Source organism: Mus musculus, chromosome 14, assembly GCF_000001635.26.
Source record: "Mus musculus strain C57BL/6J chromosome 14, GRCm38.p6 C57BL/6J".
Taxonomy (NCBI): Eukaryota; Metazoa; Chordata; class Mammalia; order Rodentia; family Muridae; genus Mus; species Mus musculus.
Genome location: NC_000080.6, coordinates 37,599,018 through 37,608,230, shown reverse-complemented (window position 1 = coordinate 37,608,230; position 9,213 = coordinate 37,599,018). Strand labels below are relative to the sequence as shown.

The 9,213-nt window shown below is 39.3% G+C and overlaps 1 long non-coding RNA gene across 1 annotated transcript; it reads left to right on the top strand.

Moving 5' to 3' along the window:
* The first annotated feature begins 1,431 nt into the window (after nucleotides 1–1,431).
* Nucleotides 1,432–7,124, top strand: Gm31393. Its single transcript, XR_383360.1, has 3 exons — nucleotides 1,432–1,644; nucleotides 3,778–3,817; nucleotides 6,600–7,124. It is a non-coding gene; the product is annotated as a predicted gene, 31393 (long non-coding RNA).
* Nucleotides 7,125–9,213: the final 2,089 nt, after the last annotated feature.

Sequence of the window (9,213 nt, the reverse complement as noted above, 5' to 3'; positions counted from 1 at the left end):
CTGATATGTAATCTTCTTAACTTTTACTTCTGCATTAACCTCTGAGTTATCTCTTTACCTTATATCCAAGGTGCAATTGGAAAAGTGATTTTTTTTTGGCGGGGGGGGAGCATTTTTTAATTGGATATTTTCTTTATTTACATTTCAAATGTTATCCCCTTTCCTGGTTCCCACCCCCTTGAAAATCCCCTATCTCATCCTCCCTCCCCCTGCTTCTATAAGGGTGTTCCCCCACCCACCCATCCACCCACTCCTGCCTCCCTGACCTCGAATTCCCCTACACTGGGGAATCGAGCCTTCACAAAACCAAAGGCCTCATCTCCCAATGATACCCGACATGGTCATCCTCTGCTACATATGTGACTGGAGCCATGAGTCCCTCCATGTGTACTCCTTGATTGGTGGTTTAGTCCCTGGGAGCTCTGGGGTGATGGGTTTCATTGGTTTATATTGTTGTTCTTCCTGTGGAGTTGCAAACCCCTTCAGCTTCTTCAGTCCTTTCTCTAACATCTCCATTGAGGACCCTGTGCTCAGTTCACTGGTTGGAAAAATATTTAAGATGCTCACTGGATAATGATGTCTTTGCAGACCTACTAAAGGGCACAGAAGGGGACATAGACTCCCTCTAGGGCAATAGTTCTCAATGCAACCCTTTAATACAGTTCCTTATTTTTATGAAAAATTATTTGTGTTGCTAATTGATAACCATAATTTTGCTATTAATATTATCATAAAGTAAATATCTTTGGAGATAAAGGTTTGCCAAAGGAGTCATGAGCCACATGTTGAGAAACTGCTCTAGGGAATTTGGTCCACACAACCATGTAACTTATTTTTCAGATTAAGCTCTGAAGAGCAGTTAAAAAAAAAAAAAAGGAAAGAAAATCGGCTGAAGGAAATTTCCCTTGCAGACCATCAATAAACTGCCCTAGGGACATGCTTAGTATCTGGAGACAGGCTGTCAGTGGTACAGACAGAACCTGATATGGCTGGTATGAATTCCTTTTTTACCACTTATCAGACTTGTACACTTGGGCAAGTCTCATAACAACTTGCAACATGTCACCTCTGCTTTGACATAATTGATGAATTACTAGTTACTAGTCATATTTCCCTCCATGGATTGTTTGCACACTGCAGGGTAGCTGCAGAACAGTTGCTACTACAGCTCCTGGTTCAGAAAGAAAAGGGGCAAACCACAATCAGCACGGTCCCCTCCTTTCTTCTCCCTTGTTGCTGTTTCATAATCTATTAGAGAGTGGAGTTGAAGTGGAGGTACTTTTGAAGTCTATTTTCCTTGCATTTCTTCTGGTTCAGTACGTATCTGCCTTCTATTCCCTACCCAGAGTTTGCAACTCTGAGTTCACAATGCTGAAGGTGTTGCTATGGCTACAGCTATCCTGTGACTTCAGAAGTTGTTGGATCCACAGGAGTCACAGTCTGTACTTTCATGCACATGTCCTCGAAATGGCAAAGAAGGAGAACTTCAAGAGCATCCTAAATGATGATCCTGGGTCTTCAACAGGACAAGATGCAAGTTACAGTGTGGTGTGAGGTCTGTGCATGGCGCATGTGTCTCAATGATTCCTCAGCAACATCAGACCTTCTTGAAGGAGAGCACATGGCGAGACTTCCTAGGCTCAAGTACAAGTTTAATTTTTGATGGTTTTCTGTCTCAATTTTTATCTCTTCTCCATTTTCAGTTAGGTATCCTGTCCTGACAGGTTAGAAACAAAGTCACCCTGATTTTTACTCTTGAGAAAAAAAATGAAGGAAAAATTTATTTTCCCCCTTAAAAACTGTCTAGTGATTGTTTCCAATTCTAAGAAGGGGCAAAGTGTCCACACTTTGGTCTTCGTTCTTCTTCAGTTTCATGTGTTTTGCAAATTGTATCTTATATCTCGGGTATACTAAGTTTCTGGGCTAATATCCACTTATCAGTGAGTACATATCATTTGAGTTCTTTTGTGATTGTGTTACCTTACTCAGGATGATGCCCTCCAGGTCCAACCATTTGCCTAGGAATTTCATAAATTCATTCCTTTTAATAGCTGAGTAGTACTCCATTACAGAGACAAAGTTTGGAGCTGAGACAAAAGGATGGACCATCTAGAGACTGCCATATCCAGGGATCCATCCCATAATCAGCCTCCAAATGATGACACCATTGCATACACTAGCAAGAGTTTGCTGAAAGGACCCTTACATAGCTGTCTCTTGTGAGACTAGGCCGGGGCCTAGCAAACACAGAAGTGGATCCTCACAGTCAGCTATTGGATGGATCACAGGGCCCCCAATGGAGGAGCTAGAGAAAGTATCCAAGGAGCTAAAGAGATCTGCAACCCTGTAGGTGCCACAACATTATGAACTAACCAGTACCCCGGAGCTCTTGACTCTAGCTGCATATGCATCAAAAGATGACCTAGTCGGCCATCACTGGAAAGAGAGACCCATTGGACATGCAAACTTTATATGCCCCAGTACAGGGGAACGCCAGGGCCAAAAAGTGGGAATGGGTGGGTAGGGAAGTGGTGGGGAGGGTATGGGGAACTTTTGGGATAGCATTGGAAATGTAATTGAGGAAAATATGTAATAAAAAACATTTAAATTAAAAAACAACAACAACAAACTGTCTACTGAATGGATTTGGTTGGTAGAAGACAGTGACCCAGGCACATCAGTCTCTTTATCATTGTCAACATGGGCACTCCCCCTTGAAGGTACTGTGGCATTCTTGCTTTTTTAGCATTACTGTTGTATAAAATAACAGAACACTGAAGACATTCAGCACAAGTGTGATGCTTTGGTGTGTGTTTAAAGGGCACCATCATTTCTACAATCAAGCTAATGAGCTTATCACCTAATAGGTTTTTTAAACGTGTGATAAGAATTCTTATCATCTCTTAGAATTCTTATCATCTCTCTGATCTGGTATGAGTTCAAAACCATCACACTGTATTATTATCAATGCACATTAGACCTCTAGAACATGTTTCTTGTAACTACAATTGATACTCAGAACAACATCTCTCTCCGACCCCTGATAACCACCTTCTACACTCTCTGTTTATTAATTCAACATTTTTACATTCCATTAAATGACATTGTATAGTATTTGCCTTTCAGAATTTAATTATTTCATGTACTATATTATTCACTGGAGCATGAAGGACATGTTACCAAATGACAGGTTCATTTTGTTTGGAGATAAGATAGTATTCTGTATGTGCATATACAAGTCACACACACACACACACACACACACACACACACACACACACACCTTTCTTTGTTTTTTCATCTGTTGTTGATGGTAAACTCAGTTAGAGTAATTGCTACTATGCCTTTTTGCTGCAGTGAGTATAGCTATTTAGACTTCTCTTCTAAAAAGTAATTTAATTTTGTATGCATATTTATCCAATGGCAGAATTTCTGGCTATATGAAATTCTGTTTTTAAATTTGTGAGTAACCTTCATACTGTTTTTCCATAACGGCTGACCCCATTTACATTCCCAGCAATGGTATATAAAGACTTTTTTCTCTACATTGCCAGTGAAATTCAAGTCAAAGCCACAGGGAAATATCATTTCACATCTGTTGGGATGTCAATTATCTTTGTCATTCTAGCTAGGGATCATATCATCCCCAGTTTGAATAAAATGCATTTATCAATTCAGTCAAAATCCTCAACCTGCAAGGCAACAAGAACACATAAATGACTTCCTCACACCCTGTGCCAGCCACTTAACATATGCTTTTTCATCTTATCTTTCCAGCTACACTACAGAGCAGCTGATAATTTCTTTATTCACAGAGGTAAGTACTTTGCCTAAAGTCACAAGTTTATAAGTATCCCAGGCATCATGTGGACATAGTACTATCTAATTGCAGAGCCAGTATTTTTTCTTTGTGTTCCATTGTTTTGGAATCAGGAAAGCATTTTATGTTCAATATAAAGAACTATACATATATAAAATGTTCACACAGATTTATAAGCTGCTTCTTAGACTTGGCCAATATTGTGTCTTAGTTTCTCCCTAATCTGATATAGTATTTTTCAGCACAACCTATTCCACGCGCGCGTGTGTGTGTGTGTGTGTGTGTGTGTGTGTGTGTGTGTGTGTGTATTCTCTAGGGAAGCAGATCAGTACAAAAAAATGTTGTCTGTGGCATTTCCTATCTAATGAATGACACTTGGTTCCTAAAAAACTTCCTTTTGCTATTTCCTCTTTAAAAGTCTGGGTTACTGTTCACACAACAGAGGTATGCTAACTTTTCCCAATAATGGCTTTTTCCATTCGTGTAATAAGACAGACACATGGTGAACAGAATATAATCTCTGAATTCCTCCAGTGAGCCTATCAGTTATATCTGTTTCAAAGAACTGGCCAAAGATCTTGCTGATGGCAAGGGCTAAAGTCTCAGAGATGTTCTGAGATCAGCTAAGCATGGGCTCATTCTGGACAGCAGGCCTTTTGAAATGGACAGCCAACAGAGACTGTATCTGTCTCTGTTGTCCATTCAGTTGTCATTTCCAACTATACATTCTGAGTGGCAGTGTGATAATGTATTGAAAATACTGATGTGAAGTTCTAAATGTAATCTGCTTCCTTTTTCCATAGATTCTGCCTTTGTATAGTCAAACCATATGAACAAAAATATTCACAAAAATGTTCCAGAAAGTTGTAAATGTAAGAGAAAGAATTAATTTTCTATGTGTCCATTGCTAAGTCTAAGTTAGGTTTGAGTCCATGCCCTCTGCTGTATGGCCGCCATTCTGAACACCTACAGTGTCTTCTTATAGGGGTAGCTTTTGATATGAAAGACTTTGTAGGACTGAAAAGAGATCTCCCATGATAATCACTGCTTGAGATGGCTAAACTTAGTTGTCAATTTGACAAACCCGGGAAGAGGTATTATCTACTCAGAAATTGCCTTCATCAGCTTGGCTTGTGGGTATGCTGCTGGGACATTTTCTTGATTGGTCATTGATGTGGGAGAATCCAGCCCACAGTAGGTAGTGCCATTACTGGATTTGTGAGCCTGAGTTGTCTGGGAAAGCTGGCTGAATGAAAGAACAATCCAGTACAGCATGCCTCCATGGTCTTCATTTCAGTTTCCTGCTTCCAGGTTCTTACCTTTGAGTTCTGCCATGCCCACCCTAATCCCCTACAGGATTAAAATCTATACGTAAGACAAACTCTTTCCCTGAAAAATAACTTGTGGTCCGTGTTTTATCACAGTAACATAGAGCAAATTAGATCATTGCATAAACATTAACTATCTTGGTTAATTCTTTCCCATCTATAACTAGAAGTTTAAATAAAAGAAATACTGGGAAACAACAGGATAGAGCCAATGATTACTGAGCCCATAATTAGAAACAGGCACCACTCCATGTACTTGTGATATCCATCCAGTAAGACTTCACCCTATTTATGGGTCAAGTGATTGGGATGCTGAAGGTAAAGTGACTGACAAAGGACATTAGGTGGCAAAGTGTACAGTCAAATTCAAGTGTGTCAGTCTCTGAAACACAAGAACAACAACAACAAAATATTAGTTGTACTTCTCAAAAAAGTTAGAATGCCAAGATCTGGCCTTTCCTATCTTGTTATCTCTTTTCATCTCCGTTGGTGTCTTTCTTTGTGTCTTCTCCATCCACCCATGCCTGTTTATGCATAGTGGCATAGAGGTCATGCTTGTTCATTCTTCTAAGGCAGCCAAATCCTGGAGGCCGAAGCTTTTTATACATAGTTAGAAGTCAACATTGTTGGTTCCTGACCATCAAACGACAAGGATCATTAACTTTCTTCCACTCTCTGTCTTTTTTATGTGATTTTTGAGTTATTTATTGCATAACACATTGGTTTGTTAAATTGCACTTCAAATCGTTGCTCCTAAAATATATTGGACAGTTAAGGGACCATATGCTTCTAAGCAGTAAAAAATTGTCAAAAGAAGATTAGCTCATTTCCTTTAATTTGATTCTATAGAAAAATTTAAATTTTATTTGAACTTGTTGTTTTTATTTATGACAAGCACTGTGATGACCTTTCATTTCCAAGAGTGCTCTGGAAGTACTTCACTGTGAAACCATGAGAAGCAAGGTTAATAGTAGTCAGCAGGTCATATGTGTCATTGACTGCCCAATGAAAAGAAATATGATCAAGATTTTAAGCAAATAGGCTGTCAGAAAGGAATGTAAATTGCTTTTAATATCATAACTTCAGTTCCATTGAAGAATCTGAATGGCAGCCAGGCATGCTAACAATGCTGTTAATTTCAGAGACTGGCTATTTCTTAAACAGCTGTTGGAGCTAAAATGTAGGTCAGTGTTGGCCAATGATACTGAGGAATAATTCCAAACTTGGCCATGGCCTGAGGTCAGCACAAATAGAAGAACGCCACAGATTGAGCATCTCTTAGCATCTAGATCTAGGTCAGTAGCCACAATGAACATCATACATGTACTAAATACCTAAAAGAAGAAATCCATATATAACCTTATCCTTATAGTTACTGTTCTACAAATCTGAATCTACTCAATCCTTGTTCTACTGAATGAAACCGACCCTTTGTCTTGTCTTGTCCTCAGGTCCGGCTTCCTTGGGATTACTTTAATTGGAGTTTGGCAAGCAATAATAATTTAACATGTGGCCTGGCATGTGTTCTTGCCCCATTTCAGAACTACAGGCTACATTCGTAGCAAAAGGAAGAGTAATCCAGTTATTTCATTGTGTATGGAAAACAACATCAAAATTTAGTAACTTGAAATATCCACATTAATTTTGCACTCTATAATTTGAAGGTTGAGAAATTAACTGCAGCCTACTTGTGATTACTTACCATTGCCTGAGCCACTCCAACTCATTGACAGAATCTATACACATCAGCATCTGTGTCTTACAGTAAGGTGGAGATGGATGGATGTCATTGGAGAGACTATTGCACAGTATTTCTTAAAGTCACTGGCTTTATAAAGTTCACAAGTGCAAATGCTCACTGAATGAACAAGAGACTGTTCAAGTGATTTGCTTAAACATGTTGCTATGAGCAGTCCCTAATATGCATGGGGTAGGGAATGATGGTAAGAGGGCTGTCTAGACAACCAGCAAAGAAATGCTTCTGGGGGTGGTCAGTGATGGAATGAATGTTTCTATAACCTGAGTTAGAGCGGGAATGAGCTCAGTTCTGATGGAATAATGGTTCCTTTGATAATCTATTGTATTCTTACTCTCAAGGGAATAAATAAATAAAATAATAATTGTGGAGGACCAAATAATTAAGATCTGTCTGAATAACACAAACAGTTTGGAAATGTTTTAGCAGTTTCATTGACATGCTTCCTAAGAACATGGAGCATAACTCATACAAATAATATAACACATATATAGATAAGTTTACATATGCATATACATCTGAACATTTGTATATTTCCAATCCTATCTATGTATTTATATGTATGTTTACATGGAACAATTATTTTGCACAAATAATTTTGTGCAAAAAATAGTGTAAGTGAAACTGCTTACCCAAAACTCCTTCCTTTACTGTGACTATATCTACGTAAGATATGCATACATACATGTACACTTCCATTGGGAGGTTGTGAAAAAAATCATTTGTTCCACATTGGAGCCAAGACATTTCTCACTGTTACACTCATTTGAATTTGCTGTACTTTTAGCGGTAATGAAGCCCTGTGATTTTTTTTTTAACTCATTTGAGTGTATAGGCACTCAAAACTCCCAAAGCTACCGGCTGAAAACATAAAACTCCCTGAACCCTTCTAAGTTCCCACATGCTGTAATGACACAGTCACTCCACCTTGCCCTCTTAGTCCCCATATTCAGTAATGGCATACCTAGTGCACCTTGCTTCCTAAGCCCCTACATGCATTAATGGCATACATTCCATACTGTGGACCTGGGTACCAGAGTTTTCCAAGGAGATCTCTGACTAGGCCTGGCCCGAGGGTTCCAGTGAAGGGAAGTTTCTGCCGTGCCTTTCAGGTTGCTCAGTAATTCGGATAACTCTGAGTCGGGTCTGGCTGGGCTGACAAGAAGCTGGACTCTCGAGGTGAGGAGTGAGGCAGGGCCTCACGTGGCTCTTCAGGAGAGAAGATCTCTTCCCAAGTGTTATAGCTCTTGGAACAAAAGAGTAGTTCTCACACACCTTTAATTCCCTGGATGGATTTATATACAGTTTTGAGGGTGATTTAGGTTTCCACAGCAGGCACCTCTTATTGGCTTGGACTGAGCATTTGGGGAAAACCTTATTTACATGTGGGAAGGTTTGGTGCTGCTCCTATGTGACTGATAGCCATACTCCTCTCCTGTGAAGGCTGTGGAAGTGGTAACTTCGACAGAAGCCAGGGGTCCAGGAGACATGCTCGAATGCCTTCCATCCCATGTAGCTGGAAATTACCACCCACCGGGTCCCACCAGTTTTCAAGACCTAAGATCGACTGGAGACCAGGCTGTCTGTGTGCAGCCCATTGCCCCACACCATATCTTTCTTTCTAAGTCCCCACATGTAGTAATGACAGACAGCATACATCATGAGAACAATTTATTTCTCATTTTTGTTTAGCTTCATCTCTGGACTCCAAGGTCTTACCAGCTGTTTTAAGGTTTTGTTACATTTCTAGCCTGATAGGTTGTAAAGGGATGTGAAAACCTTTGAGGACTGATCTTTTCCTAGGACTGAAATACAATCAGGTTTCCTTATTCTCCACTTCTACAGTGAATATAAAATTTTTAACATGTTACAATCACCTAATGCATTTGGCCAAGAGATAAAGATTTCCATTGTCCAAAGAACCTATGCATTTTAAAAATCAAGTGTGTGAAATATAATCTAGTGTTCTATCTTATGCCTTTAAAAATCCCATCTCTCAGTGCAAAGAGTAGACAGTTTAAGATAATACAAGATATTAGAAAGTAGGAGTGAAGACAGATCACACAGTAGTGATGGGATTTTCTAGAAACTAATATAGAAAAAGCTATTGTATAATATTAATAATATTATTTTCAGACAACGCCAAGTCATTGTTAGTTTATAAATAATATATATTTCATCTTCATCTCAGGGGAGGCATGTATTGAAGGCAATTTGACATGCAGATCACATCCATTTAACAGAACTATACCAGTCTCCTCCCTATTGTAACCAGTGACCTCCCCAGCCACAGGATTACATCCTAGGTT